Below are 27,339 nucleotides of genomic sequence, written 5' to 3' on the forward strand. Positions count from 1 at the left end.
AGAGTATTGGAATCCACTGAAATTGCCTTTAGAAAACATGTTTGATGATGTAGACCTATGTTTAGAAAGTATTCTTATCCAGAGTCCTTGTTGTAATATTATAATTGCTGGGGATTTCAACTCAAGATGTATATATATTAAAGGAGAAAGTCTGCCTGAATGGATCATAGGTAATAGCTTAGCTCGGACTCGTGGTACAAAATGGATTGACTATTTTGATATGTGGGAGATAGCATTTGTGGAGACTGCGCAATTTGGACAGCAGCACACATGGAGGCGAGGATCTGCTGTTTCAATGATCGATTTTGTTGCTGTCTACAACACGTTAATCCACTTGGTCTCACCGGTCGTTATCCATCCGTTCACAACTAGTGATCATGCCCCATCCACTTGCATTTGGACATGACCTGTCATAATTATATGCTAAATCCCTTGCTTACCTTGATTGAAGATGACCGTCCTAAGAGATCTATTAGATGGAATCCTCGCCTTTGCAAGGAGATCTCACGAAAGACACTTCTGGAGTTTGAAAAAGTAAAAAACACTGATAACTACCAACTTTCTTCATTCATAAAAGATGAGATGGTAGAACACATTATAATTCTGGTTATACAATTAATAAGCATTAAATCTGTAAGGTACATAAGGCCGTATGGCCTGAAATACGATCCTGAGGTCCAACTGTTAAAACAAATAAAAAATAAGGAAATTCGTCAACTGAAAAGTACCATAAATGACTTATCTCAATATTCGTACTTAAAAAAACGGTTTCTCCAAACTTCCAAAAACTGAGACACCTGAGAATCAAGAATCATAACAATCAAAATTGTGAGATAATTCTAAAATGATGTAAAAGGGATTCTAGAGCAGTGTGGGCTACCATACGGAATACTAATCTTAGACATCAAGTAATCACTGAGAACACGATATCCGCTGAAAAATGGGTCAATTTTATTTCAGCAAAATTTGCATGTCCTCCCCATTTTAATGGTATTACAACTACATTGAATAGAAATGTAAAATGGGACTGTCTTGCTTGGACAGAGCATGACATTATCTGGGCGATTAATAAACTCGGCCCCTCGAAAGCCCCCGGCCCTGATGGTATCCCCTTATGCGTATACAAAGCCGACCCTGTTTTGTGGGCCGCGATTCTTAAGATCAAGTTCGAACTGGTTATAAAAATCGGTAATACTCCCGAGCAATGGGGTAAATCCATAATTATCCCGGGCTATAGGAAAGGTAATCTAAATTATCCACAAAATTGTAGACCCATTTCTTTAATAGATACCTGTGCTAAAATCTTCTCAAGCCTGCTCCAATATGACCTAGAGCAGTTTATAGCCTAGAACAACATCCTATCCAAAGCCCAGATTGGATTTAGGAAGGGTATGGGGACAGCATTGAATGCAACTGTGATTTCCCACATTATAGCAAACACAAAAAAAACAGAGCTATCCATGTATACATCGCGAGCATTGATTTGTCAGCAGCATTTGATTGTGCAGTAAGGGATCTCCTTTGGCAAAAATTAAAACTAGGAATACCTGAAGGAATTGTATTTTGGTTGATAAGATTGCACTCAACTACAGCCTATAAAGTCAAAATCATCAAAGAAGGAGCAATGACCGAACCCATTAACACTTATGTAGGCCTTAAACAGGGTTGCAATCTTGCAGCAATTTTATTTAATCTATATTTGTGCGATCTTGATGATCTATGGAATGGGTTGGGCATGTACTCCGTTAGAATGGGCAGTCTAAGATTGCATTGGCTTGCATTCGCAGATGACTTGATCATCATGGATTCCACACGAGCAGGCCTACAGACGAACATTCAGCTATTTGTAAACTATGCTTATGATTTGAATTTAGCACCTAATGTGAGTAAAACCAACATAGTGGTTTTCCACGCTGGAAAAAAATGTAAATCATTCACGTGGAAAATCTGTGAAATGACGATACAACAACTAAAGGAGATACGCTAATTAGGCTACCATGTAAGCAGTAATTCATCAATGGCTTTATGGAAAGAACGACTAAATCAGAAAGCCTGACCGCTGGCCAGCCAAATGAAGATCATCTTTGCCAAATATTGCCTCTTCTCTCTTAAACCGTTAAGGGATTTTTTAATAATGAAAGTTCAAGCTATTTTAATCTATATTCTTGATATATGCAATTTTGGTATGGGCATTTACTTGGACTCCTTACAAAGTCGACTACTCAAAGGAGCAATTATTGTAGCAATGTATATGCCCAACTGTGTTATTTGGCATGAGTTTAGTCTTATCTCTCTTTCATGCAGAGTACAATGGTGATCAATATGTAACTATGCAAAGTTCTAGAATCCGCCAAATAGTTGTTTATACAGTAATTTAAATAATATCATGAAAGCAAAAACAATACACTCCATTACGATTTATCAGAAACGGATGCAATCAATATTGGAAGAACTAGCTGTAACATCTTATGATCTATGCCATAGATCCGCTTTTGTTGAAAAAAAACTGTTTGACAATGACTGGATTTGCACAGTTGAACAACTACAGTTATATTCAACTTATTCAGAATACGCTAAAGTGATACGTAAGAGACTACCTTGCTGTGCATATATCAACATATTTCCCAGTGCACCCATAAGAACTTTGTACATTCGGTTCAAATTGAACCAGTTTAGAACCAAGGAGAGATGCACACATTGGGAGGGTATGCCACTGTTTATGCAGACGAAGAAATGTAGATTTCCGAATTGCGATGAATCAAATGAAACTTTGAAACATTTTGTATTAGAATGTCCACAATTTAAAATATAACGTCCAGTGTTTTTAATGAAATTTGTGTGTTCTGGAAACGCAGATTCTGTTGAAACCTTATGGGATAGATTTATGCAAAGTTCATACTATCCATTAATTTTTGCATTGGCCCATCTCTTAAGGGTTATAGAAAAAGGTTTAGAAATCTTTGAAACAAATAATTGTGGAATTTAAGGAAAAAAGGGAAGATTATCTTAATTTTATTGTAAAGTTGTTTTATGTAACGTGAAAAGTTGATATCTTTGGAAGGTATTCCTTTTGATGCAACACATTTTATTGTAATATGATTTGTACAGAAATGTGTGTTCTTTTGTAGCTTGAAAGTTTTTGTAAAGGTTTTAACTAACTAAACACAAATAAAAAAAATTAAATTAAAAAAAGATAGTATTTGAAATACTTTTCATTGAGGCATCCTTTTATTAATTAGCTTGTGCCCGTTTGCTTGTTCATCATCTGGAATTCATATTTTAATGTTAAGTACAATTACTTTTAACTCTTACTTTAATACATATATGCCTACAATAAGCAGGGACTTGAAGCTGTGGAGAAATTTCACTTTTTAAGATATATTTTATATCTAAGAAGTTGTAATTGTTTCCTATAGTGCCAAGAATTCACAAACACCCTTATAACATATGAAGTGCCCAACTACTTAAAGTGCTGTGTCTGTCTGCTGGCATTATTGCCCCATGCCCAGTCCTGCTGCTCAACTCCATGCTTTCCCCCACAGACTTTGCAAGATCTCATCATTACCGCTGCTGACACCAAGAGACACATCCTTGAGAAGGAGAGGAAGGCCATCTTCTCTGCCCTGCTGTGCCAGGTAGGTTACACTGGAGTAAAGCTATTGTGCCAGGGTTACAGACAAAAGGTATCATCCCGTTAATAGCACAGCTCACTGACAATCATGAACTTCTCACATCGATATTAGAATCTTGACATAAAATGATTAGCTCGGTGAGTGTAAATTAAACTGTCCTGAAAAACGGATTTTTTTTTAATTTTATTTTTATTAAGTGTATTTGGTTTATTACAAACATTTCACAATCAGAAAAGAAAATTTCATTTCTAGCAAAGAGATCTAACTTAAGTAAGAGAACAACGCAGATATACAAAAGAGAGATCAAAACAACAAACCCTTAATCAGATAATTAAAATCTAACTTAATAAAACTTTTTAAATTACACAGCTGATACTTGAATAATATTTAAAACACAAATTTTGCAGGTTTTACGATAAAACAGTAAATCTTCCTAGCTATACCAATTAACTTTTTCGCATTGCATCTTCTTCATCGCATATGTCTAACTTTTTAAGGGTTTGTTCCAAAAATGTGACCGTTACAAAGTTTATTTTTGGAGTTCGACAGTCATATATTAGACTCAACCACTTCTCCGAGTCTAAACCGCATAAATCAACGATGTTCCTATTTAGATACGAATTTCTAAGATCTCTTAACTTTGGGCAAAATGATACCAAATGTCTGAGGGATTCTTCGCTTCTTTTGCACAGTCTGCACATTGTGCATATCTTTTCTTTGGTGTATCTTGCCTTTGTTGTTTTGTTTCGAAGAACATTCAATATAAAGCGCAACAATAGATCTCTTTGATTGCAGTTCGGGAATTTTCTCAAAAAGTTCGGTACAATAGACATTACATCCCAATTGGTTTTCGAGAGTGTATGAGTTTTTGACAATGCTCTTTTTGTTTCAGTATTTGACCAGTCTTCGGCCCATAGCATTCTTTTGACGACTATTGGATTTTCTGCCAATGTTTGGATTTTCAAAGTTGCCTTTTTTAGAATTCTTTCATTGTCTCTTTTCCATTCTTCCACTACTTTTTCTTCGAAATTGTCATTTTCGCAGAGTATTTCGAATTGGGGAGGCGTCAAATTGGCCATTGTTTTTCTGTACAACATCAGCTTACTGTGGCAGATGTGTACACATAAAGCAATCAGGCCAAGTTCGTGGCAAATTACCGTCATTGGTGTTGCTTTTGGGATCGGTAAGATGTTTTTCCAGAAAAGCCCTTCTAGGGTGTTCCAGAATACTTCCGGAATATTCATACAAGTTTCTGCTCCATATGTTAATGTTGGTATCACTTTAAGCCTGTAAAATGTTATAACAGGTTGGAGGTAGAACTTTCCGTATCTTTTGTTAATGATTTTCGCTTGTGCTGTTAGTTGTTTTGTTTTTGTCTTTAACATCCTTCTCCAGGGCTCTTCGTTTTTTATTCCGCTTAGTTGGATGCCTAAGTATCTCATTTCGTTGCATGGTTTTATTAGTGTTTTATTCACCATCCATTTCTCATTCTTGCTTTTTTTCCATCTTTTATCACCGAATATCAATATTTCTGTCTTATCTACATTTATTTCTAGATCTTTTTGTTCTATGTATTTTTCCACCTGATTTAACACTCTTTGGAGACCAATTTGTGTGTGGTCTAGTATTATCAAATCATCTGCATATAGCAGATTATTGACCGGTCTACCATTTAATCTTGGTGGGAAAGTTCTGCCATTTCCCAGGCAGTATTGCAAATCTTCGATGTAAAAGCTAGCGGGCATCCTTGTTTCAGGCCTTTTGTTGTTTTTATATCCTTTGACAAGGTGCCACTTTGGTCTAGTTTGACTCTTATAGAAGTTTTAGCGTGCAATTCTTTAATTGCTTTTAGTAGGTCTATAGGACAGCCTCTAGAAGCTAGTTTTTCCCAGAGACGATTTCTATTTACACTGTCGAAGGCTTGACTTGACGTAAGTCAATGCTAGCTGTGTATAATTTCTGTTTGTTTGTGTACGCTCTTTTTTTCATCAAACCCAATATCAGAAGATTTAAATTACATCCTACTTTTTCGACGAAACCTGACTGCCGTTTATCGTACATGTTTGTGTCTTTAATCCCATTCTTCAGTTGATTTAACAGGAGGGTAGCAAAGATCTTCCCGACACAATCCAGTAAGGCAATTGGGCGGTAATTTTTAGGATCCATCCTATTACCTTTTTTGAAAATTGGAACGACGATAGCTGCCTTCCATGAATTGGGGATTTGGCCTCGCGTAACGATTCTCTTGAACAGTCTTTCACAGAAACTTGCCCATTTCTCTGGATCTTTTAATACCGCATTCGACAGGCCGTCTGGCCCTGGTGCTCTTGAAGAGCTTGCTTTTAGGATTAGCAACTTTATTTCTTTCTTATCAAAAGGAATATTCCAAGCTCTTGTTTCATTTTCATCTGTGTTATTTTCAGAATTAGATTTTTCCGTCTCGTTGAACAATTTCGTGAAGTGTTCCATCCAAGCAGTTTCTGATATTGGGTTCATAAGCGCCGCTGCTGTTAGTTGTTTTTTGTTTAATAGATCCCATAATGACCTGCTGTTTGTGTTGTTCATGGCTTTTTGCATGGTTTCAGCATCCTGTTGGTATAGCTGAGTTTTATGAGATTTCTGACAATTTTTGTATTTTTGTTTCCTTTTTCGAATCAGTTCTTTTATTCCATCACTCTTTTCTGTTTTTAGTGCGTATATATCCTTTCCCAGTTGTTTCTTTTGTATCATCACCTCTGGGTCATATACATGTAGTTTTTGAACTCTCATTTTTATGTATTTACCATTGCTTTGTTTGAATATCTGTAGAGATGTGTCATATTCTACGGACATTTTTTCTTTATCTTGCCACTTTTCCAGATTTTTCAATACAGTGTCAAAGTCACTTTTTTTCAGCCTTAAACAATTTAATCCATGTTCCAACTCGATTTTGGCATCCCATATCCGGTTTGCCCTAATTTTCCAGTGAGAAATCGCAGCGATAATTGGTTCGTGATCGCTGTGAATTGATGACATTACTTTGAAACTTTGGATTTTGACCAACAGCTCTTTGGAGACATACATATAGTCCAGTGTATTACTCACGTTGCCATTAGTCCAGGTTTTAGATGGCGGTATATCTCCCTTTATATTTCCGTTTAGTCTATGGAGTCTCCTCGCATCCATTTCATTGTTCCATATTTTCCCTCGCTTACATTTTTGATTTATTCCATTTTGTGGTGTTTTTTGATTTTCAAAACAGTTGATGTTGAGATCACCACAGATGATGATGTTCAGATCTCGATGAGCTTCTTTTTTGCTATCCAAGCATTCCATTATTTGGTCTATGAATTGTTCGCTTTTATTTGTTACAGGGTTCCAATAGACATTCAATATTAGCAATCTTTGTGTAGATTTTGGGGATTCCGACTGGAATTGCACTTCAGTGGCCTGTATATTCAAATTAATGTTTGTGGATTCCAGCAACGATATTCCAGACCCATTTTTAATTAAGTTTAATAAACCTGCGGAGGGTCTTCCAAGTAGACCTCCTTTAGCTGGATTACATAGCACAGTATATCCTTCCTTACAGGGGGCGATTTTGAGCCATGTTTCTTGTAAGCATATTATTTCAATGTTATTTAAGGATGAGTTGAAATCATTGAAAAGGTAACGGAAACCTCTAGTATTCCAACTTCCTATTTTCCATTGATCAGCTTGAGAATTTTTGGATGGCTACAGTTTTGGTTTTGTAGCAAGAGTACCAGCTAGCCAATTCTAATACTTCGGGTCTTCTTTAGATGTTTGTGTTGTGTTATTAGAATCAAGCATTTTTTGGGTTCTTTTTATAGTTATTTTTATTTTATTTAAATGTTCCTTTTGATGCTTTTGGATTTGTTCTTCATTTTCATCTTCCTTTATTTCTTGGATCCTTGATTCTGTGATTGGTCTTGCTGGTCCATTGCTACCAACCCAAAGGCTCTGATTATATTCAGAGTTCTCTCTTTGTTTTGGCTTTACGATCTCTTTTCTCAGTTTGTTGTAATTCGCTTCCTCGTCTTTAAATGGGTCTCTGTCGAAATGCTCGTTTTTGTTGGTTCCACAGGCCCCTGTCTCTTCAACGATGATTTGGTTTTCCGCAGGTTTTGTGATCTTAAAGCCTAGTACTCTGAAATTTTCCTGGGCCTCCAACATAATAGAGACTAGTATAACCGAGTTTGTCACAATTTCTACTATGTCGACCCGAGCTTCGTCAGGGAAACTTACTGACAAAATTTCCTCTGATTTTATGATTTTTAATTGAGGAATGTATTGTAGGAGTTACATAACTGCTGATCTATTTAATATCAGCCCATCTGAGTTTCTTGTCATTTTCTCCAGTATTACTACCGTATTTTTCAGGGGTATTAGTTTTTGCTTCATCCATTTGTTGTTTTGACCAGTTTTTCTTGAGAAACCTTGGCTTTCGCTCGTTGTTCTTTGCTCGTTTCTTATATCTTTTTGATGATTGTTCTTTGAATTTTCAGGGGGTGATTCTTTCAGTGGAGGAATTTCCTTTTGTCCTTTTATTTCAGAGTATTTATCTGTGCATTTCTTTAGTCTGTCACTTAGAGTTAAAAGGTTTTCTTCATTTGGGGCCTTGAGGTTAATACATACTTTTTTAGCTTCATATATATTGAAATCCATAATCACCCGTTCTTGGGTTTCGTCTGCTTGCAAATTTTCCTCATCATAGACAAACATTCTAGAAGTTCTTGTAGGCTGCCATCAAGTATACTTGCATCTTCAGAAGACACAGATACGGTCGAAATCTTATCTTGGATTAGTTTGGGCGGAGTCTTTATAGGTTTGTTGTTAGGGTGAGGCACATCGGAAGTACTTGACATCTCATCTTCCGCTGTAACTTTTAAATTCCTTAAGAACCTCCTAGACCCACAGTTTTTATTCTTTTCTTTGTTGATCACATTTTTTGTGTTACATATGCTTTTTACGCTTTTCTTTTGTATGTCTGTTGATTTAGTTTCCTCTGTCTTTTTGGTTGCATTTGGATCACATATTGAGTAAGCACTTTTGGCTGCTTTGTCTGAATTTTTACTCAATTTGTCGGCGTTCTCACATGGAATTTGTTGGCTGTTTCCATTTTCAGTTTGTATTGGTTTTTGAATAGTTTACGAACATGGTGTAACAGTGGAAGCAATTCTTTGATCTTCACATGCAATATGTTGTGTGGTATCAGATTCGATCATAGAAGAGACAGATAGGCTGGCTCTTTGATCTTCACATGTCTTGGGCTGCATAATATCAGGTTTTATTTCACCACATTTTGTTTGGGATGATAAAGTCATGATGATTTCTCGAATTCCTTCTAGGAAGTGATGTTTATTGGATTTGGCGTCTTGAAGTAAATCTATCAGTGTTTTTAGAATAATTTCGTCCATTTCTTTCTCTCGATTTCGCTTTTCTTTAATGGCCTCCATGGCTGATTCTATATATATCATTTTGCTGTTCATTAGTGCAATCATTGTTGATTGATCTCGTTGGTTTTCATTTAAGCTTTCATACAGTTTTAGAAATGGAGCCATAGTTATTGCTACTGAGGAGATAATAGCTTCCTGTGATTCTTTCAACCACCTAGTTTCTTTCGAGGCCCCATTGAGTGTAAGATTTTTGGGCCTTTGCAGATTAATTCCTTCTTTTCTGGTGCTCTCATTTGAGCTATACTCTGATGATGATGAAGAGGAATCGTCCGTTGGCGTGATTAATTATTCGTGTGAGGTAGAACGTTTTTAATTTGTTCTTGTAAGGCTTTTATTTCTTCATCGCGTTTTCTGTTTAACTCTCTCTCTTCAAAGGACTGTAGCCTTAGACTTTCAGATTCGAAACAGATTTTGTTTGAAATGTCAGTTATCAATGTTGCTTCTTTAGCGGGATCTGGATGTTCACTCTGCATATTTGCAATAGTGCTCTGATCAGGCGAATGTTTTCGCGGGCGTTTGGGAGCCCATGACTCGATCCGTGTCTCTTCCGCACTTTGTTTTGATGTACCTTCTTTTTGAGTTGTTTCATTTGAAATTTCTTCCGAATTTGGGATCTTAGTGCTGACTTTCTCTGCGGTCAAGCTGGTTTTTTGCAATTCTATTATTTCAGCTGTATTTGAAAGTAGATCATCATCTGTTATTTCTAAGGTAACATTTCCTTTTGGGGTAGAGCTTCTGTCATCTGTCACTGTTTCTACTGTTGGGCACTCTTGGTTTTGGATTCCTATTTGCATTTTGCCCTTGTTTGTAGTTTTAGTTGCGTCAGTTGAAGCTAGTTTTCCATTGAAGTGCCATCTTAATGTTCCTATTTCGGAACTGCAATGGCACCTTTTTTTCGCATGTTTGATCTGGTTTTGGATTCCAGATAATTCCAGTCCTTTGGATAGCACACTTTCTATGTAGGTGTTTTTATTTTTTGTGCTGGTGTTTTTTAGTGTTTTGCTGTTCGTAGTATCTTTTTGTATTTGCAAGCATTCGACTTTGTTTATATGTTTACTTAGAGATTCTTCAGTAGATGCATTTTCGGGTTTTTCTGATGATACAGACTGGGTTGCTATGACGTTTATGCTTTCAAATGTGTGCATATTTTTTTGGATTTCAGTGGGGTTAGGCAGTGAGGCAATGTTTCTCTCACTGCGAAAACTTCCCGATCCCTGTTTCTCCGGGAATGTACACTCACCGGTTTTAACTTCATACTGCAGCAAGCTTTCCACGCCCGCAAGAGGGCGGGCTGGCTCGCCTCTAGAGCCGGTCCCTCCCGCAACAGGAACCAAGCTACCCACCGGCTTGAAGCCCGCCGCCTGTCATGGCGCAAGTCTGCTTTTCAACAAGGGTGTCAGGGGTGTCCAGAGCACGTACCTTACTCCGGGTTCTTGAATACATCTCTCCTGATGTTTCATGGTCCATTTGTTCACACATCGGCGAACACTCGGCAAACACTCCGCTACGCTCCGCGTCTGTGAGTGGTCTTTATGGATTCCAACAGTAAAGACAGTAGAAACAAAGAGCAGACTCCAACAGACTTTCTTCCCTCAGGGTAAGGGTAACAGAGCTTCTCCTTCTCCACTGCCAAACACTCGGCAAACACTCGGCTACGCTCCGCGTCTGTGAGTGGGCTTTATGTATTCCAACAGTAGAAACAGTAGAACTATAGAGCAGACTCCAACAGACTTTCTTCCCTCAGGGTAAGGGTAACAGAGCTTCTCCTTCTCCACTGCCAAACACTCGGCAAACCCTCCGCTACGCTCCGCGTCTGTGAGTGGTCTTTATGGATTCCAACAGTAGAAACAGTAGAAACAAAGAGCAGACTCCAACAGACTTTCTTCCCTCAGGGTAAGGGTAACAGAGCTTCTCCTTTTCCACTGCCAAACACTCAGCAAACACTCTGCCAAAACAGATATAGATTATTTAATTCTACGACAGCTGACAAAAGGAGCCATATATGTGCATGCATATCTCCATAGATCCTAACTTAATTTCTATTTATACACATAATCAGTCAAATAGGCGTGTGTCAGGTTCCCTAGAATCAGGCGGTGTGTTTTGAGGTTCTTTGGGTGAGTGAGTGCAGTGACAAAGGTGTTCAGGTCCTTTCCTTAACTAATTGAATTCAGAAGGCCTGATAATATCCCATTCTAAGATGGTGAAGAAGTTCCCAACAGCTGATTGGTTCAGGGGGTGAAGGCAGTGGACCTGGAACTTCAGTAGAGTTCTAAACTTCCTTTTGTCAAAGACAGCGTGGGAGATGGTCATGTTATGAAAATCTCTGAAAGTAAATTCATTAAAACAGTGCATTTTTGTAAAACATTTATTTTAATTGATTTAGTTGAATATTCTCAACCTTTCAATACAAAACAATACATGATAAAATTGCTATATCACACATATCTCATACAATCTCTATCAAAATCTTAAAATTACTCCAAATCATATGATTAGATTTCATAATGTCAAGGTTTCTTTTATTAGGAAAAGAAAAAAAACGTAAGCAATTAAAAATCAATGTAGCTTGGTGGTTCTTTAAAAGTTGTATTAACCAAACACATGGCTATTATCTCAATTGTTCTAAAGTCTTGTCTAAAGTCCATACTTATGTTCTTTCAGACAGCATTACTGTTCATAATACTAGTTTGATAAATTACAACTCGACTGATCTAATTCAAGAGTCTTAAGAAAGTTCACAATAGCCAATCTCACAGATATTAGTTTACCATTAAATAGGCTATTCCACAATATTTGTGAGGTCACGATTTGGAATTCATTAAAGAATTGATAAAAGTATGTCTTCCTAGCCTCCAAGAGAGCGGCACAAGCAGTTAACAAGTGTTTCATGGTTTCAGGCTGTTCAAGTCTCAAACAAAATCTATAGATGTTTGTATCTTTAGTGATTATTTTTTCGTGCTGCTAGCACGTCCTTGGTGCGCTATAAGTTGAGCCGGAATCTCAATAATAGATCCTTGTACTTTGGAGATTTGATTAAGTATGATTCAGGCCTTTGTAGTTTCTCAGATAGGGATTTATGTTCTTGTAAATAATGACGTTTTAGACATTCTTCTCTGGTAGTGATCCAATCAGACTGCCATATTTTAAGTTTGGCCCCGGTTGGATTTGATTTTAGGAGATCCTCACATACATCAGCCAGAGACATAAACTCTTGTGTCTTTGCTTTCCACACTCTCATCATTTTATGCGTTGTAACAGTTGTGTATGTTGATAAAATATTCAATAGAGAGTCAGGTTGGCAAGACAGTATACATTACCTATATAAGATACACATTTTCACATGTAAATGCTATATAAGGATAGTAATCCTAATTCATATCTCAAGATACACACTGATAAACTTTTAGGAAGTATCAAGACTTTTTTTCCCAAAAAGCCTTCAATCTATAAACAGCATTTTTCTCGGCACCAAGTTCGAGATTCTGCCCCCTAGATGACAATGGGGACAATTTTCTGCTTGGAAAATGTAAGCAGCAGAAGTAAAGAAAATGTGCCATATTTGGCATGCACAGTGAATTATTTGCCCTTTGTGAACTTAACAGACAAGGAATCATCGTGGGACATTTTCCAGACGAACTGATGGGAGCGTAGCGATCCAGAACCTCATTACAAGCATTATTGAAAATACTGCTGCTTTATTGGCTATGTCCCACCCTACCCCTGCCCCTCTCAAACCTGTTCCATCTACTCTTATTCTTTTTTTTAATTAGGCAATTAATTTGGCCTTTATTCGTGGTTCAGTGTGACCATTACTCACCATGCATCCTGTGGAGGTGAGGTTTTCTCTAATAGCACCCCTTTACAGCTATTATTATTATTATTATTATTATTATTTTTAATCATAATACTTTTCAGTTAATACATCCTATCTTTAACAAATACTATACATTGAATACGGTAATTCCCCCCTCCTCCCAGCCCCTTAATGTGATCTGAACAGAGAAGGTTGGATGAAGGAGTGAGGACAAGAGGATGGAAAGAAAAAGAAATAACAGAAAAAAAGAAAAAAAAACAACAGAAAAAATACATCAAACCAAATCAAAAAGGGAAAATCCATCTACATATACTATCAAGTTGTAAATCCACATTTCAATCTATGAGCATTAGCGCAAGTTCATGAAATTATAAAAAAATAGACTTATCTTAACATCTTGATTTCATCAAATCACCATCTCTTCTCTATCTTGGCCAGTTTAATCTGATTCCAAACTCAGAAAAACACCCCATACTTTATCAAATAGCCTCTCCTGCAGGAACATTAGAATTACATATTGAGTACATTTCCTCCATCCATGATTCTGTTGTGGGGAATACAGCCGATTTCCAATTACGTAGAATTATCCTTTTTGCAGCCAAAGAACCCTACAAAATCCATGTTACTTAGTGATAAAGTAGGTCCTCTAGATCGGTATCCTCACCCATAATCAAAGTTTCAAAGTTAAACTCCCTCTCTTCACTCAGAACCTTATTCATCACATTGGTAATTTCTTTCCAGAATGCTCTCTCTCTGTAGCAGTCCCAAAGCATATGCTCAAGAGAGCCCCGTGAAAGATCACATCCCAAGCATCCATATGTTGAACTCAAACCTTGCTTGTGCATATTCTTCGGTGTCCAAAATACTATATTCAGTAATTTCACTTGTCACACTCTTTCAACAATGTTCAAGGACATTCATGGAATGTTTTTACACAGTACCTCCCAATGCTGCTGTGGCATTACGTCTTGTAGGCAATGCGACCAGGAGGTCAAGAGCTTGTCATTCCCTCCGGATTTCCTACTCAAGAGATTATACATCTTCAATACCATATGGTCCTGGCCTCCAATGATCTTATTATTTACGATTAAATCTAACGACTCAAGTGCTGACAAATTCACTGCACCTCTTAGCTTCCGATATTCCCCATGAGTGCATTCATCTAGACCAAATTCTGCTTTCAGATCTCAAAAAGATAGCAATTTTCCTCCTTCAAATATGTCATCAATCTTCCTTACCCCTGCCAGAAATTAATTAGACCCAAAAAAAATTATTTTCAATTCTGACTGCGGGATTCTAATAATATTGAGGAAGAACTCATTAGGCCCTGGACCATATCTAGGGTTGTGGCCATGTCCCTCCGGGTCGATATCAGAACCTCAGTCAATGCAGACCTCTCACCCCAATCTTTGTTTTTGGTGGATAGGACTGCCAGAGGATTTAACGGGCCTACCATGCTTGCTTCTCAGATATGAATGGTAGGAAGTGTCTTGTCGTGAAAGCCTGATGCTATCTTTCAAAATTCTGGATATTCAATCCTCCTTTTTCATTTTCGAGCTGTAATTTCCATAACTTTAATCTTGATTTTTTTCTTCTCCCATTGAAAGTACTGGATCATATTATGTAGTTGTTTCAGTAGAGATTTCTTGGCAGGAAGTGGAATCATGCTCATGACATAACTTATATTTGGAGCTGTTGTCATCTTGATGGCATTTACTCTCCCTCCTAATGATAGTTTAAGAGATTCACATTGTTCAAATTCTGCCGATATCTTGTCCATTGTTCATTTCAAGTTTACCTCCATCATTTCACTCATGTCTCTTATAAGCCATATTCCCAGGTATTTCATCCTTTGAGGGCACCACTTGAAGCCTAGGTTTTGTAACATTGAGCCATTACTCAAAGGTGTGCAAGGCAAAGCCTCAGACTTAGACCAGTTGATTATACAATTTGAAATGGAACCGAATGCTTCAATCAAACAGGGATAGAGAATGTTAAGTCCTGTACAACGAGAAGAAGATCATCTGCATACATCCATAGTTTCTGTGTAATTCCATAAAATGTAATACCAGCAATTCTGTTATCAGATCTGATTGCCACTGCCAACGGTTCTATTCAGAGTACAAAAAGCATAGGCGACAGCGGACAACCCTGGTGAGTTCCGCTATGCTATTTGAACTTTGATGTCATTAGTAGTCACCTCCGCCGTAGAATTTTTATAAAGCAATTTTACCCAGCTCAAGAATTCAGGACCAAAATTAATTCTCTCCATTGTTCTGAATAGAAACTCCCATCGAACACGATCAAAGGCCTTCCCTACGTCTAGTGATAGTGCAACCGACTCCACTTTCAACTTGTTTGTTTCCGTCAATGTTAAAAACGTTTGCGCATATTTGTTGCCGAAACACTCCCCTTTATAGATTTTGCTTGATTTGGATGAACCAGTTTCGGCAACACCTTCTCCAATCTGCCCACCAGTATCTTAGATAGGATTTTACAATCAGAATTGATTAGACTGATTAGTCTATAATTGCCAGGATCCAGAGGAGGCCTCCCTGGTTTCAGGAGTAATTATATTGTGGCGTTCCTAAGTGTGGGTGGTAACCTATCCTTGTCCTTACAATGTGTAAAAGTGTCCCTGAGTAATTTTAGAACCTCTTCGGGCATAGCTGTGTAAAGTTCTGCAGGCAATTCATCAGGACCTGGACACTTTCCTACAATTAAGTCACGTATTGCTTTCCTAATATCGTCCATTGTTAGTTCACTTTCCAACCTCATTTTTTTTCCCATCCTTAAGACATTCCAAGAAATTATCTATCTGAGCTAGGTCAGCTGCCTGGGACTCACTGTATAGTTTTTCATAAAAGCCTCTAAATTCTTCATTCATTTATTGCGGGTTATAAGTCACACCACCTTTTCCCTTTTTTATCCCACAGATTGCTCTGCTCTCAGCTCTCACACGCAAACGATGAGCCAACAGTCGACTGCATTCCTCTCCTCCCTTATAATAGGCACATCTTTCCTTAAAAAGTGCGCGTTCTGCCTTTTCACTTAGATTCTTATGCAAATCATACTTCATTTTCAAGAGCTTCAATTTTTTCCCCTCATCAGATGAACCCGTCACGTCTTTATCCAACTCTTTTACAGACACACTCAGAGACACCAATTAGTTGTCCTTTTCTTTCCTCCTAATTCCAGAAAATCTCAGAAGCGCCCCTCTCATGACGCATTTGAAACTCTCCCACTGTGTGAATTTCCATTTCTCCATTCAAATTAACTTTAATGTACTCTTATGCCTCCTTCACCAAAGCCTCCCTCATTTCATCATTGTTCAATATTGTTGTATTCATTCTCCAAGTATGTGTTTTATTTGATGAATAATCAAGGGCTAGTCGCATCCTGTTGGTAAAGTGATCTGAGACAACAATACTTTCAATTTTGCAGCTCTTAAAATTCTGCGTCACTAACCATGAGGTCAAGATGTTGTCTATTCTTGAGTATATATCATGTGCCTCGAGTGGAAAGTATATTCCCTTCTGGTCGGATGTTCTAATCTCCACACATCGAATAGACCAAAGTCTACGGCTACTCCGGTCAAGAACAGGGTCCAGGACCATATTGCAGTTGCCCCCTACAAGGATATTGTTACCCCCTGTATCAAACAAATGTCCAACTTTGCTAAAAAAAAAAAAGTCTACTATTTACATTCGGTGCATAAATATTACATATTGTCATAACCATGTCCTGAACACGTACGGATACTGATATCATCCACCCTTCATTATCTACTTTAGAGTTTAATATTGTTCCTGGAAAATGTTTCCTAAACAGGATTATTACTCCTTTTGAATTTGTCGCGTAAGAGGAGTGGAACACCTGACCCACCCAACCTCTAATCACCTTTTCTGCATCGTTATCAGTTAAATGAGTCTCCTGTAAAATAGCAATGTCAGCCTCTAAGTGTCCTAAATGTAAAAGTACCTTTTTCCTCCTTTATTGGATACAATACAATCTGTACAATTTGTTGTTGGAACCACCATTTCCTTCAAATTCTACTCAATTCCCCATAAACAATGTGGTACTAAAGAAGAAAACACCAAATATAATACAAGCAAACTACAAATTAAACTGTGAAAACAATATCATTTATGAAGCATACTCGACCTCGAAGCTTAAAATGAGTGTGTATGCACCTCCCCTCCCTGTATCCAATATCATTACTTATACCCAGATCAGAATCCCATTTGCTTTCTTATTGCCTAAAATCAAATTAATAAAATGTTCTATTCTTGCTGGCCTTATTAATATTCTTGGGTCATAACGTCTAAATGATATATTTATGGTATAAATTGTCTGCTTTTATAATCTTAGTATATTTTATTCCTCAAACCCTGTTTCCATCAATATTCCCAACCATCCTTTATTGGACAGTGTGATACCTATATGCCCCATTCCCCACACTACAACCAAAAGCCCTCTTAATATTAAATTTGCCATTTGGCTGGAGCACATCCGTAATGGAGTACTCCACTTTCCTCTGCAATTTAGATGATTTCCATCTATAAAATATTTGTCTTGACCTACAAATTATTATCAACTGCAAACGTCTTAAAATCCTCAGAGTGAGGAATCACAATTTCGATTAAGATAGTTGCGCGTTTACATTTTGCAGCAGAGGCAGTGTGTCACAGGTAATTAAAAAGTGAGTATTATCATCATATATTCTAATTCCCCCATTGTTACTGATCCCAACCAGCAATTGCAACCCTGTAGGAGTGGTGGGGGGACTGTCAATCTCTATTTATGTTTGCAAACGCATCACATTACATTCAATTTAATACTAAGGTGTATGTCTGGCTAAAATAAAGGGCAGCTGGATTTGAATGTTACTTGATGGACTTCTGCTGCTCACATAATTTATAGGCTCCTTTTGTTTGAGTGTGCCACTGAATGCCCCGGATCGGACAGTCATCCCCAGTATTGGCTCATCGTACGTATCATTGTTTCTGATGCTTGTGAATCTGCTTAGAATCACATGCTGTGCATAAAGTCTGACATCTAGTGGAAACGTGGAGTATTTCATCTTTCTTTCGAAGATCGAAAGGGACGTTGACAAGGGCGTGACTCTAACACTATCCCTAACATGACGTGTATTATACCCAAAATCCCTCACACGTCGAGGTCCCACCGGATCGTTTTTTTCCACCAACCTAGTTGGTCCCTTATGCAGAGCTCGTAAGAGTTTTATGTTGCAAAGGTTTATTTCCTCGGCCTACGAGGACTACTTCGTGGGTTTCCTGCAACCGCTGACATCTACATCTGCTTGGCGACTGTTCAAGTGCTCGACAAACGTGTGGCCCCGGCCAAGCCCTTACAGTAGGGAGAGTGGGGCCCTGAGTGTATTTCCTTCACCCCTCGCTTTCTCTTCTTGATCTGGCTGTTGCTACCCTCTGTTATGGAGAGGACTCCTTTTAAATTCTGCTCGTCGTGTAACGGCAGGTTTCCTTGGAAGGACACCCATCGCTGATGCAATCATTGTCTTCCTCGTGACCACGACGAGCGCTCATGCAAGGCCTGTAAGCTTTTTGGACCGAAGACGTTGAAAGACAGGCGGACAAAACGGTGGGAGGCCTACGCTATGCAGGCCGAAGGCCTTTCTCCCATCGACGCCATCGCTTCAGACGACGAGGAATCTGTCCGCAGCGATGGCTCCGATTTAGAAGCCATCGACCTCTCAGCAAAGCCTGTGTGCTCCCAGATGCCCGGCCCGATAGAGAGGCCACTGGCGCTGTTAAGGGGAAATCACAGTCCTGGGACAAGGGCAGCCATGCACCACGTGTACAAAGCACACAACCCCTAAAGCCTCTTTGACAGAGTTGTTGAAGCAGAGCTCAATGCCCGCAGAACCGTCAAAAGTTTCAGCGGGAGGCCACCAGGGGGCGCACAGGTAATGGCTGCCTGATCGCTGTGCTCCCGCCGAGGCTGGCCGTTTAAGGTGATAGAGCCCCCCCCGGCCCTCCAGGAAGATTCACTTGGCCGGATCGAGTTGGTGACCCCCCCCAGGGCTCCCCCGCTCGAAAGAGCGAAGTTCAGGGACCCCGAAGAGACGGAGTACGGGCCTTGCGGCCCGCAAAGGTAGAGCGGCGAAAAGATCCATCAGCCGCAGCGCCGGCAGAGGGGGGGGGCCTATCGAAGTAGAGGAATTTTACCGGGGAGCCCGGCACCCTCTGCCCCTCCGCCGATCCGCTGCCTGGGGCCCATGGGCTCTCGCCGCCTGTCACAACCCTCGCCCAAAACCCCCTCTGGCAAACCCATTGGCCAGGTGGAGTCAGGACTCGGGCTTCTAGAGCCTGGCATCCTCTTCAAAAGCCCTCATGGGGCCAGTCCTGGCGCCAGGCTCATACACCATGAACAACAATATGCTTGGGAACTACTTTATTGTATTGTCAGCCAACATGGAGGCCTTCACATAGCTTGGGTCCTAAGAACGTGACGCTCACTGTGTCCAGCTATTCCCTCGAACCTCGGAGAAACAGAACTTGCAAGGAGACAAAAGGAACATCATTAGCAGCAGCATCTTACCTGCAGTCTTCATCTTTAAACATCTTTAAACACTTGCAGCTGCTGAGAACAGCTTACTCAAATCTGCACGCCTCCCGGACAGAACGACCTGAAAGAGGAAAATAGAGGCAACATTAAAGAAAGCTGTAGAGACATTTATAAATTACCAACAGCTCAAAAGGCTTACATGGCTGGTCGCATCTCGGCTGGCACCACTCCGGACATTCCACTTGCGCTGCAGAACACCGTAACCTACAAGGAAGGAAAACACAGGTTAGCAAAGGCAAGACTTTGCAGCGCTGCGCATAGCGCTTACTTACCGCTTCATAGCGATCTTAATGCGCCATCATTTTCCAGCAGGGCTCAACCGAGCCACGCTGAAGCTCCGCATACCTAAGGGAGAAAAAAGAGACATTTTAAACAAAGAAAGGCATGCAGGATAGCGACAAAACTAAAGAACAGCAATAAGACCTACCTGAACAATATCAAACGGGCCGGCGTCAGTCAAGTAATTGGACCGCACTCGCCCATGAAAGACAACGCGCCCCTGCAAAGAAGGCAGGACGGAGAGCAAGCCTAATTCTACCACAAGGTGAGGAGAGGGTGCCAGAGGGACTGAAAGCATACGGGGGTGGAGGGAGGATACTTACCCCGGTCGGTCAGTCTTGAACACAGTCCTCCTGTATTTTCAGGCAGAACCTTCCCCACAGACCACATCAGGGCAAAGCTGAGAAGCATACCAGCGAGTAACCCAGCTGGGTGCCGTCCCTGTGGATACCAGGTGATCATAACAGAACACGAAGCCTACCATAACAAATCCACCTGGGCGCCATGGAGACATCAGAAATGGACCAATTGGCCCAATTACTAGGAGAGCTTCGTGCTGAGGTTCATTCTGCCCGACAAGAGACTAATGCCCTCCGGAGAGACCTAATAGTGACCAAAGAACGCACTGAAGAGATTAGCAGGCAATACTTGCCATCACAGGCAGGACAGACGCCTCTACCTGGAAGCAATCTAATGATGCATAACCCTGCCATACCCCCCACTCCGGTACAGATCACGTTACCTGGAACAGTGCCCCTGGCAACACCAGAAAGGTTCTCAGGTGACCCACGGAAGTATGCAGCATTCACCAATCAGTGCCGCCTTCATTTTCATTGTAGGCCTGGAGCATTTCCAAACGACCAAGCTCAGATAGCTTTTGTCTTATTATACCTGAGTGGTAGTGCAGCAGATTGGTCAGTGCCGTTGGTAACCCATGACGATCCTCTATTACATGACTTTGGGGGGTTCCAGAGAGAAATGGAAAAACCTTTTGCTTGCCATACCCAGGAACAAGCAGTAGACAATGAACCCTTGTCCCTCTGACAGGGGAATCAGGGCTTGTTAACGTACATTGCTACCTTCAACAGACTGGTTGCCGAAGCTAGGTGGCCAGAAAACAAAAGAACCACATTATTCCATCGAGGCTTACGAGGCGAATTAAAGGACGTCTTAGCCCAGGTGGTTGATCCACCCAGAGACTGTGCAGAATTCATAAATCTGGTCGTGCAGCTAGACCACCGGTTGCAGGACCGAAAGGCAGACCGGTCTAAGACGGACCCTCGGACCGTGTATGTTCAACAAAGGGAAAACACACCCCGTGTACCTGAAAATGCTGTAGAACCCATGCAGATTGGAGGGATACGACCTCCATTAACTAAACAAGAGCGGGACAAAAGAAGACAACAACAGCTTTGTTTGTATTGTGGGAAACCAGGACATTTCCTGAAGGACTGTCCAGTAAAACCCCCAAGAAGATCAGTCGGGGCCACAGAGACGGATGAAGCTAAGGAATCGGGAAACTACCAAGCTCGACAAACGTAGAGGTCAGTTTGTCGAGTGAGAAGAACGAGTTGCTGACCTCGCACTTTGCAATACCAGTGATCTTAATTAACCACCAACAGTCGTCAAGAATGCATGCCGTTGAAGCATACATCAATAGCGTAGCAGTTGGAAATTATATTGATCAAGAACTGGAAGCAGAAATGGGGCTTCCTTTGTGTTCTAAGCCAACTATGGACAAGGTAACCACCGTGGATGGGACAGAAATCGCTTCCAGACAAGTAACCCAGTGTACAGCCAGGGTAACCTTGCTGTGTCAGGACGGACATCGGGAGTCTATTTCATTAGATCTCATCAAGGCACCTCAGTTCAGGCTAATACTAGGGATGCCATGGTTGGTTGCTCACAACCCTTTGATAGACCGGCGGGCACGAAAATTATCCTTCACCGGTGACTGCTCCCCTGTCTGCTATTACCAAGAGGAGAAACCCGACGTCTGTATCCCCATGACTCCTGGAGTGACAGTATCAACCCTGGGAGCAACTACTACCTTGCCAAGTGAATACCATGATTTTCAGGATGTTTTCCGAAAGGACCAAGCCAATACATTGCCACCGCACAGGCCCTATGACTGTCAGATCAACCTTGTTCCTGGTGCACAAATCCCTTGCGGCAGGATCTACGCTCTCACAGAACCAGAAAACCTTCATTTGAAATCCTATTTAGACCAGTACCTTGCAAACGGATTTATCCGTCCTTTGAAGTCCCCCGCAGCCAGTCCCTTGTTCTTCGTACCGAAAAAGGAAGGAGACTTGAGAACCTGTATTGACTACCGCGCATTGAACCAGATCACCGTGAAGAACCGCTACCCCTTGCCACTTATCCCTGAGATGCTAGACCAAGTTAGATGCCCAGATTTATACCAAATCGGACCTTTGAGGAGCGTACCACCTAATCCGAGTCAGAAAAGGAGATGAATGGAAAACCGCCTTCCGTACTAAGTATGGCTTGTTTGAATATCAAGTCATGCCCTTCGGATTATGCAACGCTCCTGCGGCATTCCAATATTTCATGAATGACGTCTTAAGGGAGTTAATTGATGTGTGCGCCTTAGTGTACATAGACGACATCTTAGTATACTCAGACTCGGAACAAGATCATGTCAGGCACGTTCGTTCAGTCCTCACCAAGCTCCGTCAACATCGCTTTTTGCAAAGCTTGAAAAATGCTTTTTTCACGTCACTGAAGTGGAATTTCTTGGCTATCAAATCCGCCCTTAAAGCCTGGAGGCACTACCTTCTGGGGGCCAGACACACCATTACAGTCATCACAGACCATCGAAACCTGCAATATCTCAAAACAGCCAAGGCCCAGTCCTCACGCCAATTACGGTGGGTCCTTTTCTTCGCCGAATATGATTATGTAATCACATTTCGACCAGGTGTCAGAAACGGAAAGGCGGATGCCTTATCTTGCATGGGCATAGATGAAATAGTACATACAACTCCAGACTCAGTACCTATTATACCTGAAGACAAACTCTTGGGTATCATGACAGCCTTAACACAAGCAGAACTACGAAAAGAAATCCAACAGACAATGAATCCTAATGCCTACCTCGCATGGCAAACTCCAGGAGAACAATATACCATCAAGGACCACCTAGCCTTTTTAGGGATCGCCTATATGTATCCAAGAAGGAATTACAACAGCATATTATTTCAAACTATCACGATTCACTGATCGAAGGGCATCCTGGGATCGCCAAAACCCTAGCTAAGGTGAAAGAGAACTTTTGGTGGCCTACCTGGCGTAAGGGCATCATTCAGTATATTCAGTCCTGCAGTGTCTGCACACAAAATAAATCACAGAAACAAAAACCATCTGGTCTCCTACAACCATCGGACATTCCTCCAGTTCCATGGCACACTCTTTCCCTTGACTTCATCACTGATCTACCTCAAAGCCAAGGGTTCAACACCATCCTTGTAATTGTGGACTTATTCTCGAAGATGGCCCATTTTATTCCTCTCAAAGCCCTCCCAGACGCAGCCACTTTAGCAAAAGTGTTCCTGGAGGGCGTGGTTAAGCTACATGGCCCCCCTTTGGTTCTGGTCTCTAATTGAGGCAGCCAGTTTGTTTCAAACTTCTGGAAAAAATGCTGTGCAATGGCACAGATCGAAGTTCAGCTATCTACCAGTCACCATCCCCAAATGGACGGCCAAACCGAGAGAACCACTCAGACACTCGAGCAATATTTATGGTGCATGCTGCACCACGAACAAAGGAATTGGAAAGACCTACTATGGATAGCCGCATATGCAGAGAACAATTCTGTGCATTCAAGCACGGGACAAACGCCCTTCTATACCCTTCATGGCAGACATCCATGTACCTCTGAACTAGACCTTCCAGCCAGCTTGGAAATGCCAGCGGTAAAGACTCTACACACAACCATTACTCAGGCTTTCAAAAGGGCAAAGGAACACCTTATTCATGCCAAAGAAAAACAAAAGAGATTCGCCGACCAACACCGGAAAAAGGCCCCTGATTATCAAGTAGGAGACAAAGTTTGGTTAGCCGCTAAATTCATCCCCATCAAGGGAACCCGGACCTTTCATCCCAGATTCTTAGGACCCTATACCATTAAGGCAATTATCAACCCAGCAGCCGTGAAACTGGATTTACCATCTAATCTACACATCCACCCGGTATTCCATGTGTCCCTCCTAAAACCAATGCAACCCGGCTCACGGATTGGGAAACCACCTAAGCCCATACTTGTTGACGGAGAACCAGAATTCGAAGTGAAAGATATCTTGGACTCTAAATACTCTAGGACCAAGCTGTATTATCTCATAGATTGGAAAGGATTTGGACCACAAGATAGATCCTGGGAGCCCAGTGCGAATATCCACGCACCACGTCTAATCAGGAAATTCCATCGGAACTTCCCAACCAAACCTGGGCCAGACAGAAGGAACACCATGGGAGGGGCCTCAGGGGGGAGTGCTGTCACGACCCTCGCCCAAAACCCCCTCTGGCAAACCCATTGGCCAGGTGGAGTCAGGACTCGGGCCTCTAGAGCCAGGCATCCTCTTCAAAAGCCCTCATGGGGCCAGTCCAAACACCTATGGCGCCAGGCTCATACACCATGAACAACAATGTGCTTGGGAACTACTATTGTCAGCCAACTGGAGGCATCAACATAGCTTGGTTCCTAAGAACCAAGCTATGCGGTCTAGTGTTTTGGGTGTGGCAGGCCTGGAACTACTTTCCCTGCTAATACTTTACCAGGGCTATATAAACCACACCCTGACTGCAAAACATGCTTCGTGTTACTTTGCAGCTTGCAACGTGACGCTCACTGTGTCCAGCTATTCCCTCGAACCTCGGAGAAGCAGAACCTGCAAGGAGACAAAAGGAACATCATTAGCAGCAGCATCTTACCTGCGGTCTTCATCTTTAAACACTTGCAGCTACTGAGAACAGCTTCCTCGAATCTGCACGCCTCCCGGACAGAACGACCCGAAAGAGGAAGATAGAGGCAACATTAAAGAAAGCTGTAGAGACATTTACAAATTACGAACTGCTCAAAAGGCTTACCTGGCTGGTTACTTCTCGGCTGGCACCACTCTGGACATTCCACTCGCGCTGAAGAACACTGCGACCTACAAGGAAGGAAAACACAGGTCAGCAAAGGCAAGACTTCGCAGCGCTGCGCATAGCGCTTACTTACCACATCATAGCGCTCTTAATGCGCCATCATTTACCAGCGGGGCTCAACCAAGCCAGTTCGCCGCGCTGAAGCTCTGCATACCTAAGGGAGAAAAAAGAGACATTTTAAATAAAGAAAGGCATGCAGGATAGCGACAAAACTAAATATCAAACGGGCCGGCGTCAGTCAAGTAACTGGACCGCACTCGCCCATGAAAGACAACGCGCCCCTGCAAAGAAGGCAGGACGGAGAGCACGCCTAATTCTACCACAAGGTGAGGAGAGGGTGCCAGAGGGACTGAAAGCATACGGGGGTGGAGGGAGGATACTTACCCCAGTCGGTCAGTCTTGAACACAGTCCTCCTGTATTTTCAGGCAGAACCTTCCCCACAGACCACATCAGGGCAAAGCTGAGAAGCATACCAGCGAGTAACCCAGCTGGCTGCCGTCCCTGTGGATACCAGGTGAGCATAACAGAACACGAAGCCTACCATAACAAATCCACCTGGGCGCCATGGAGACATCAAAAATGGACCAATTGGCCCAATTACTAGGAGAGCTTCGTGCTGAGGTTCATTCTGCCCGACAAGAGACTAATGCCCTCTGGAGAGACCTAATAGTGACCAAAGAACGCACTGAAGAGATTAGCAGGCAATACTTGCCATCACAGGCAGGACAGACGCCTCTACCTGGAAGCAATCTAACGATGCATAACCCCGCCATACCCCCCACTCCGGTACAGATCACGTTACCTGGAACAGTGCCCCTGGCAACACCAGAAAGGTTCTCAGGCGACCCACGGAAGTATGCAGCATTCACCAATCAGTGCCGCCTTCATTTTCATTGTAGGCCTGGAGCATTTCCAAACGACCAAGCTCGGATAGCTTTTGTCTTATTATACCTGAGTGGTAGTGCACCAGATTGGTCAGTGCCGTTGGTAACCCATGACGATCCTCTATTACATGACTTTGGGGGGTTCCAGAGAGAAATGGAAAAACCTTTTGCTCGCCATACCCAGGAACAAGCAGTAGACAATGAACCCTTGTCCCTCCGACAGGGGAATCAGGGCTTGTTAACGTACATTGCTACCTTCAACAGACTGGTTGCCGAAGCTAGGTGGCCAGAAAACAAAAGAACCACATTATTCCATCGAGGCTCACGAGGCGAATTAAAGGACGTCTTAGCCCAGGTGGTTGATCCACCCAGAAACTGTGCAGAATTCATAAATCTGGTCGTGCAGCTAGACCACCGGTTGCAGGACCGAAAGGCAGACCTGTCTAAGACGGACCCTCGGCCCGTGTATGTTCAACAAAGGGAAAACACACCCCGTGTACCTGAAAATGCTGTAGAACCCATGCAGATTGGAGGGATACGACCTCCATTAACTAAACAAGAGCGGGACAAAAGAAGACAACAACAGCTTTGTTTGTATTGTGGGAAACCAGGACATTTCCTGAAGGACTGTCCAGTAAAACCCCCAAGAAGATCAGTCGGGGCCACAGAGACGGATGAAGCTAAGGAATCGGGAAACTACCAAGCTCGACAAACGTAGAGGTCAGTTTGTCGAGTGAGAAGAACGAGTTGCTGACCTCGCACTTTGCAATACCAGTATTCTTAATTAACCAACAGTCGTCAAGAATGCATGCCGTTGAAGCATACATCAATAGCGTAGCAGTTGGAAATTATATTGATCAAGAACTGGCAGCAGAGATGGGGCTTCCTTTGTGTTCTAAGCCAACTATGGACAAGGTAACCACCGTGGATGGGACAGAAATCGCTTCCAGACAAGTAACCCAGTGTACAGCCAGGGTAACCTTGCTGTGTCAGGACGGACATCGGGAGTCTATTTCATTCGATCTCATCAAGGCACCTCAGTTCAGGCTAATACTAGGGATGCCATGGTTGGTTGCTCACAACCCTTTGATAGATCGGCGGGCACGAAAATTATCCTTCACTGGTGACTGCTTCCCTGTCTGCTATTACCAAGAGGAGAAACCCGACGTCTGTATCCCCATGACTCCCGGAGTGACAGTATCAACCCTGGGAGCAACTACTACCTTGCCAAGTGAATACCATGATTTCCAGGATGTTTTCCGAAAGGACCAAGCCAATACATTGCCGCCGCACAGGCCCTATGACTGTCAGATCGACCTTGTTCCTGGTGCACAAATCCCTTGCGGCAGGATCTACGCTCTCACAGAACCAGAAAACCTTCATTTGAAATCCTATTTAGACCAGTACCTTGCAAACGGATTTATCCGTCCTTTGAAGTCCCCCGCAGCCAGTCCTTTGTTCTTCGTACCGAAAAAGGAAGGAGACTTGAGAACCT

This window comes from Ambystoma mexicanum, chromosome 4q (assembly GCF_040938575.1).
Source record: "Ambystoma mexicanum isolate Mex_15411 chromosome 4q, UKY_AmexF1_1, whole genome shotgun sequence".
Lineage (NCBI taxonomy): Eukaryota > Metazoa > Chordata > Amphibia > Caudata > Ambystomatidae > Ambystoma > Ambystoma mexicanum.